Source organism: Lissotriton vulgaris, unplaced genomic scaffold, assembly GCF_964263255.1.
Source record: "Lissotriton vulgaris unplaced genomic scaffold, aLisVul1.2 SCAFFOLD_5705, whole genome shotgun sequence".
Taxonomy (NCBI): Eukaryota; Metazoa; Chordata; class Amphibia; order Caudata; family Salamandridae; genus Lissotriton; species Lissotriton vulgaris.
This window is the reverse complement of record NW_028244158.1, coordinates 41,131-50,235: the sequence shown is the minus strand read 5'-3', so window position 1 is coordinate 50,235 and position 9,105 is coordinate 41,131.

Sequence of the window (9,105 nt, the reverse complement as noted above, 5' to 3'; positions counted from 1 at the left end):
TTTTGTTTAATGCCTTTCAGTTCTTTAGGTAAGACTAATCTTTCACACACATATATATATATATATATATATATATATATATATATATATATATATATATATATATATATATATATGTTTAGTTACAACTTTAGTTCACAAACTGCTTTGCACGATGCGAGAAATTACATAAAACACTGACAACATTCCTTTTTTTATTTTTACTACGTGCATGCGCGGATTTCTATATTTTTAAAGGCACATACAAACCAGTAATGTGACGCAAATAATTGCCATACTATTACATTAGAACACATTAATCGCTAATATGCAAAGCTTTAGCTAAGATTCAATTTGCACAGTTTGCATGAGAAAATCACTGCTTGTTTTGCCTGCACTCATAATATTTTGCTAATGCTATATTTGTTTTATAGGGTCAAAAAGTAGACGTTTGTTGCAACTGACTCATCGACTACACATATTTGAAATTCGTTATATAAACACGGTATGTTAATACTTTATTTATTTTACTTAATACATTTCTTTTTTTAATAATTGCTGTCTGTACTGGGCATTCTTTGCTGTATAGTTATACACAAAATTTCGCTCATAAAGCACTACACTTATGCACTGCATTTACTCTGCATCTCCTTACTCATTTTGCCATCAGTCTTTCTCTTTTATTTACTCCTGCTCTATTCTTCCCTCACTATTACTCCTTTCTTTTTTTCTTCTCCTCTCCCTCTTTTTTTCATCCCCTCTCTTATACATACTCTCTCCTGTCTTCCCATCTTCTTTCCTTCTATACTGCACGCTTTTTCTTTTACTCCCTCACTCTATTTTCATATATCTCATTCTTTCCTGCCTTTCCTTATCTCTCTCTCTCCTGCATTTACTCTGCCTGCATCTCCCTCACAATTTTACATTCACTGTCCTTCTTTCTTTCACTCTCGCACTATTCTTCTCTCCTTTTCTCCTACTTTCTCTTTCCTTTGCTCTCCCTCTCTCTCCTGCATCCTCTCTCATTTGCCCTCACCCTATATCTTCATCCCCATCTTCTTTACAGGTCCCTGCAGCAAATGCTTACATACTAAGCTAGCACACGCAACATACATACATCTCCCTCTCTTGACTTCCATTTCAATTTTGCATTCTTGCCTTTCTTTAACTCTCTTTTGCATTTACTCTGCATCTCCTTCCCCATTTTGCCATCAGTCTTTCTCTTTAATTTACTCCTGCTCTATTCTTCCCTCACTATTACACCTTTCTTTCTTCTCCTCTACCTCTTTTTTCATCCCCTCTCTTATAACTTCTCTCTCCTGTCTTCCCATCTTCTTTCCTTCTATCATGCACGCTTTTTCTTTTACTCCCTCACTCTATTCTCATATATCTCCTTCTTTCCTGCCTTCTCTTTCAATTTCTTTCTTGCCTTTCCTTATCTCTCTCTCCTGCATTTACTCTGCATCTCACTCACAATTTTACATTCACTGTCCTTCTTTCTTTCACTCTCGCACTATTCTTCTCTCCTTTTCTCCTACTTTCTCTTTCCTTTGCTCTCCCTCTCTCCTGCATCCTCTCTCTTCTGCCCTCACCCTATATCTTCATCCCCATCTTCTTTACAGGTCCCTGCAGCAAATGCTTACATACTAAGCTAGCACATGCAACATACATACATCTCCCTCTCTTGACTTCCAGTTCAATTTTGGATTCTTGCCTTTATCTCTTTTGCATTTACTCTGCATCTCCTTCCCCATTTTGCCATCAGTCTTTCTCTTTTATTTACTCCTGCTCTATTCTTCCCTCACTATTACACCTACTTTCTTTCTTCTTCTCCTCTCCCTCTTTTTTTCATCCCCTCTCTTATATCTTCTCTCTCCTGTCTTTTAAGCTTCTTTCCTTCTATCATGCACACTTTTTCTTTTACTCCCTCTCTATTCAGCTCTCACTTTTACTCATCCTTTCCTTCTCTCTCCTGCTCTATTTCTTGCGTCCTCCCCCTTCTGCTTGCTATCTCCCTCCTTATCTATTATGCTTATCTCTCCTACCTTCTCTTTTCATATTCCTTCTATCTTTATTTCTCTCACCCTCTTGATATCTTTACCTTTTGCCCCTCTCTTCTTCCATACACTTTCCACCACTCTCCTTCTTTATCTCCTCCTTATATCTCGCTCTTTTGAATTCCTTCTTTATTTCTCTCAAGTTTGCCCACTCTATCCATCTTACTTTCACACTCTTGTGCTTTTCTTCTTTATCTACCCTTTTTCACATTCTTCTGTCACAATCTGGTTCCTCCCGTTCTCTCTCTTGCACTCTCTCTTCCTTTTTTAAAATACTTCTTTATCACTCTCCTCTATATCTCTCTCTCTCCTTTCTGCTCTCTCTCTTCCCTCTCCATCCTGCCCCTTATTCCAGCTGCTCTCTTTCCTTCTTGCTCCCTCTCTATTATGCTTCTCTCTTTATCTCCCTCTCCTTTCTGCTTTTTTCTCTTGGCCATCGCTCTCCCTCTTGTCCCTCTTCCAATTGCTCCCTTAATTCTTTCTTGCTCATGTTTATCCTCCCTTTACCTTCTGCCTTCTCTCTCTCTCTCCCTTTTGCCCTCTCTCTTAGTTTCACTGTCTATCTCCTTCCCTATCTAGTTCTCACTTTCCATCTTGCACTCGTTTTTGGGCCTTTGACTCCATTCTGCACTCTTTTCACCCTTTCTATGTTCTCTCTCATGATCTCCATTTATCTTGCATCCTCTCTACTTTCTTATCTATCATACTTCTATTTCATGCACTCTCTTCCTTCTTTATCTTGGTCTTCTTTTCACCTCTTTGCGTTCTCTCCTTATCAAGCTTCTCTTTCACTTGCACTCTTCCTCATCCTTTCTTCTTTATCTTTCTCCTTTTTTATTTACACTCCTTTTTCTTTTTGCCTATCCTCCCCTCTTTCTTTCCATCTCTCTCTTCTTCCTGACCTCTATCTCTTTCTACCTTGCTACTTTATAGTCTTTACTTCTATACTAGTTACTCTATAATACATAGTGCTTCTAATTCTCTATTTACAACTTATAATATACTTCACACAAATGTCCTCACTCTTTTCAATCTTTTGCTAACAGTATATTTTACTTTTACAGGACAAAAAAATTGCCATTTGGTGCAACTGCCCCATCGAAGACACATCTTTCAAATTCGTTCATTCAACACGGTACGTTCATACTTAAAACTTATTTTACTTTAGACATTTTTTTGGGTAGTACTTCCTGTCTGTACTGGGCATTCTTTGCTGGATAGTTATACACAAAGTTTGCCTCATAAACAACATTTAATTTAGTTTGGAGATGAAAGCTGCACTGGTGAGGTCGTAATCAGGAGAGAGGTCAAAGCTGAAGGAAAACTTATAATTAAGACTTTGTGCACAGGTCCCTGCACACACCCTATATCTTCCTCCACATCCTGCAGCAAATGCTTAGATACTGAGACAGCACATGCAACATACATACATCTCCCTCTCTTGCCTTCCCTTTCAATGTTGCATTCTTGCCTTTCCTCTCTCTTGCATTTACTCTGCATCTCCTTCATGATTTTGCCAGCAGTCTTTCTATTTTATTTACTCCTGCTCTATTCTTCCCTCACTTTCTCCTACTTTCCTTCTTTCTTTTCCTCTCCCTCTTTTGCATCCCTTCTCTTCTACACTCTCTCTCCTGTATTCCCATCTTCTCTTTCCTTCTATCATGCACTTTCTTTTACTCACTCACTCTATTCTGCTCTCACTTTTACTCCTCCTTACCTTCTCTCTCATGCTCTTTCTATCTTGCGTCTCGGCTTGCTCTCTCCCTACTTATCTATTATGCTTATCTTTCATGCCTTCTCTTTACCTATTCCTTATATCTTTATCTCTCTCTCCCTCTTGCTCCCTTTACCTTTTGCCCCTCTCTAATTCTTGCATACCCCTTCCATCTCTCTCCTTTTTTCTCTACTTCCTAGATCTCGCTATCTCTCTTGAATTCATTCTTTATCTCTCTATTTCCTGCGTCCTTTCTCCCTTCTGCTTGCTCTCTCCCTCCTTTTCTATCATGCTTATTTATCTCTCCTGCCCTCTCTTTTCCTATTCCTTCTATCTTTATCTCTCTCCCTCTTGCTCTCTTACCTTTTGCCCCTCTCTTCTTCTTGCATACCCTTTCCATCTCTCTCCTTTCTTTCTCTCCTCCTTATGTCGCTATCTTGTATTCCTTCTTTATTTCTCTTTATTTTGCCCACTCCATCTTACATTCACACTCTTGTGCTTTTCTTCATCTACCCTCTCTCACCTTCTTTCTTCCATCACAATCTGTTTCCTCCCGTTCTCTTTATCGCTCTCCTATATATCTCTCTCCTTTCTGCTCTCTCCTCCTTCTCCCTCCTGCCCCCTATTCCATCTGCTCTCTCTTTCCTTCTTGCTCCCACTCGATCATGCTTCTCTTTTTATCTCCCTCCTTTCTGCTCTTTTCTCTTTGCCATCAATCTCCCTCTTGCCCCCTCTTCCAACTGCTCCCTTCTTACTTATTTCTTGCTCATGCCCTCCCTCCCACCCTCCCTTTACCTCCTGCCATTTCTCTCTCTCTCCCTTTCTCTCCCTTTTGCCCTCTCTCTTACTTTCACTTTCTATCTCCTTCCCTATCTTGTTCTCCATTTCCATCTTGCACTCCTTCTCTTTCTTGCCCTCTGACTCCATTCTGCACTCTCTTCTCTCCTCTCTCCTTTTTGCTCTCTTTCTTCTCCCTCCTGCCCCCTATTCCATCTGCTCTCTCTCCTTCCTTCTTCCTCCCTCTCTATCATGATTCTTTTTTTATCTCCCTGCTGCTATTTTCCCTTTGCCATCACTCTCCCTCTTGCCCCCTCTTCAAACTGCTCCCTTCTTAATTCTTTCTTGCTCATGCACACCCTCCCTTTAACTCCTGCTTTCTCTCTCTTTCTTGCTCTTCCTTTTGCACTCTGTGAGTTTCACTCTCTATCTCCTTCCCTATCTTGTTCTGCCTTTCCATCTTGCACTCCTTCTATTTTTTGCCCTCTGCCTCCATTCTGCAGTCTTTTCCCCCTTTCTACGTTCTCTCTCATGATCTCCATTTATCTTGCATCCTCTCTACTTCCTTATCTATCATACTTCTATCTCCTGCACTCTCTTCCTCTTTCTTCCTTATCTTTCTCTATCTTCTTTTCACCTCCTCTCTGCGTCCTCCGTTCTTTCTTTTGCACTCTCTCTTCCTTTTTTTTAATTACTTCTTTATTCTTTCTTCTCTATATATCTCTCCTTTCTGCTCTCTTCCTTCTTCTTCCTGCCCCCTATTCCATCTGCTCTCTCCTTTCTTCTTGCTCCTTTTGTATCTATCATGCTTCTCTGTCCTGCACTCTCCTTTTTCTTTTATCTTTTCCTCTTTCTAATACTCTCCGTGTTCCTCTTCCTCCCTATCTATCATTCTTCTCTCTATCTCCTTTATGCTTTCTTTTCTCTCTACCGTCCCTCTCTCCTGCACCCTCTTCCATCTGCTCGCTCTCCCTCCCTCCTTCTTGCTCATGCCCTACTTCTTACTCTTCCTTTACCTTCTGCCTTCCTCCTCTTTCTTCTTACTCCTGCGTCTTATCTCCTTCCTGCCTTCACTCTCCTTCTCTGTCCTCATCTTTTCTTCTCTTTCTATCTTGCACTCTTTGGTCACTGTCTGTCTCCATGGTGCAAGGACCCCCATAGAGAGAGATGTAGATGGAGGGCAATAAGAAGAGAGCAGTTGGAAGAGGGGGCAAGAGGAAGAGTGATGGCAAAGGGAAAAAAAAGCAGAAAGGAGAGGGAGATAAAGAATAAGGATAGATAAGGCAAGAGAGAGAGAGTATGCAGAGAGTGAGCAAGAGAAAAAACAGATAAAAGAGAGAAAGTTAAAAGGATAAAAGAGGGAGCAAGTGCAAGAGAGAAGAATAGTACATAGGGAGGAAGAGAAAGGGAAGACAAAAAGAAAAGTAAGGGTAGAATGAAGTCAAAAATTCCTTTTCAAACTTAAAAAAAATTCTGGTCATTCAAAAGAGACAGTCATTTATTTGTTACAAAACACAACATCGCTTACCTGAAAGTAGTTACGCCAAGGAGGAGACCCGACACGGAAACACTAGAGAGAACAGCCCAAAAAAGAAACATATTAGAAGAATATAAACAAAATAGCCGAACACCTGTAAGAGAAATACAAATTACATTACAATTTGAAACGCGTACCTGAAATCCCTTGTGCCACGGAGACAACGAGCCATGGATCCCAAGACAAAATGCCGACCGGAAATAGTTACTATCTTGCACTCTTTGTTTTCTATCTTCTCGCTCCATTGTACCCTTACTTTTCTTTTTGTCTTCCCTCTCTCTTCCTCCCTATCTACTATTCTTCTCTCTTGCACTTTCTCCCTCTTTTATCCCTTTAACTTTCTCTCTTTTCTATCTTTTATCTGTTTTTTCCTCTTGCTCACTCTCTGCATCCACTCTTTCTCTCCTTCCTTATCTATCATTATTCTCTTTATCTCCCTCTCCGCTTTTTTCCCCTTTGCCATCACTCTTCCTCTTGCCCACTCTTCCAACTGCTCTCTTCTTTACTGCCCTCCATCTACATCTCTCTCTATGGGGGTCCTTGCACCATGGACACTGAGACAGCGAGCCAAAGATCTCAAGACAAAATGGCAACCGGAAATACTTGGCCAACCCTGCTGTCAAATACCTGCAACAAAAGAAAAATAAATTTAGTCAAATTCGGAGCATTCAAAGTGACAGTATTATTAGCTTAACAAAAGACAAAATTGCTTACCTGAAAGTCCTTACACCACTGAGACGGGCCTCTTGCTCCTGCACCTTCTTCCATCCATTCCTCCTTCTTGCTCATGCCCTACATCCTACCCTCCCTTTTTCTCTCTCTCGTGTCCTCTCTCCTTCCTGCCTTCACTCTCTATCTACGTCTCCATCTTGTCTTCACTTTCTATCCTGCACTTTTTACTTGCTATCTTCTCACTCCATTCTGCACTTACTTTTCTTCTTGCTTTCCATCTCTCTTGATCTCTCTTATGTGTCTTCTCTCTTCATCAACACTTTCTAGCTACCTACTTTGTGTGCTTTACACACATTTTTCCACTTCACTTCCCAAAGTTAGTGTTAGCATCCCTATAAGGCTATATAGATATATAGATGGTGTTAACTATAGTGTTTATTTAGGAACACTATGCCACAACTATGGAGCACCCTGGACAAACGCAATGACCTATATTTACAACTAATTGTGTGAAAGTTTTATATGTTTGTCTGTTATTTCTTTTACAGGTGCACAAACACTCCGCAATTAGGAGTATTTTTGGAATGAGCAATTGCTCTTCCCCCTTTTTTTATGCACTAAATCATTTTTTTGATATTTTCACTTTCACGCCCCCAGGTCAGGGTGGACGATTAGAGAGTCCATACCGCCGGGGTATAATTCTGTCATTATAAATGCCTAAGTAAATTTAAACAACTGCAAAGGATGAAACATGTTGACTGACTAATTAGTATTTTAAATTAACAAATCCATTACCTTGGGCATTAAATTCAGACACATAACTCTTTCAGCAGCGGTGCGTCCATAGGGGCGTAGGGGCGTAGCCCCACTAAGCCTGTTGGACGCACCGGCTGTGGCTGCAGAGAGAGGCACCTAAATAAAAATGAAGCTCAGCGCAGCGCTTTAGTTCCGGGACAGACCAGAAGGAATAGGGAGTGCGCAGGGGGTGGGGCTGGGGCTGGGTTACAATTACCATCAGTGTCAGTGACTCTGCTGCGCATCATAATGCCGGGCGGAAACTTGCCCACGCATGCGCGTTAGCAGCCAAGTTGAGAGACCGGACCGAAGGGGCCAGGGGGGTGTGTCGCAGGCTGGGCCCCGTCGTTGAGAAGGTGCCAGGGCGAGTAGTGTGTGTGACCCCCTAGCCAATCCTGGGGCTTATGTAGCGCCAGGATTGGCTGGACTGGGCAGGCTCAGCACTCTTACCAGTCATGGCCAATCACTGTGACTTCAGCATATGAAGCCATTCAGTGATTGGCCATGCAATGACGTGCGCGCCGGGACGTTTCTCCGGTGCAGGCGAGGCAGCAGACCGTCACCACTGTTCGTCGTTGTTGGACCGTCATGTAAGTAAAGTTACTCAGTCAGTCTCACTGTCATCATTCACTGAATCACTCATCACGTGGGGAGGGCGGTGATTGTTTGTCAGTGTGTGTGTAGCACTAGTGTAGTCGCCGCGATAGTAAGATAGTGCCTGTGTAAGACGAGACTACCAAGCAGCATAAAATCATGGCACAGGAAGCGCATAACGTGGGCTTGTCGTTGTCGCTCTGCGGTCTGCACTAACTGTGGCTTGTTACACAGGAAACGGTAACAGTCTCCTGCCAGTCAGTTGATTATAACAACGTGTTAGTAGTTGTCTGTGCTGTTTACATCTTTGATGAACACTTTGAGGAAGTAGGGGCGTTGAACGTGTTTCTTTGGCTCGGTGCGTTTTTTTTCTTTAGCGTGCTTGAAAGTGAAGCTTTCATTTCAGTGCCAGATGCCACCGTTCCTGGGGGGACCCTGCTTTTAATATTCCAGCGAGCTTTCTGGTATCTTCTCCACAGGGAAGTTCAGCTGGACGCGGTAAAACTGTAGAGTGACTGTGTTTTTCCCACGTTCATACTGTCTACCTGTGTTTTTCCTTCATTCATTCATGGCCACACAATTGAGGTGATTAGTCATAGTCACGACCGACGAACTAGCTGAGCTCTATTAATTAACCAATTCAAACGTATCTGTTCTCCAAGCTGTTATGTTTGCAAAATTAGAAATCTGTATTTTTTTTGCACTTGCACTGTGAAGATCGAAACACATTGAATGTACCCTAAGAGCCCATGCTACACCCCGGGTTTTGGTGGTGTTAATCAAGTGGAATTTGAAGGGTTGTCGGAAATTAAACAGTGTGATATTGATTTATTACGTCTATTTGCTAGAAATTGCAGAGCTGTGTGTTATCATCGCAGGGGGCGCAGGTTCGGACGACGGTGCTTTGTGGTGTATGTGCGCGCAGCACCTGTCTGTGCCCCTATGTAGGAAGAGAGTTCCCCCTGATGCAACCTGTGCAG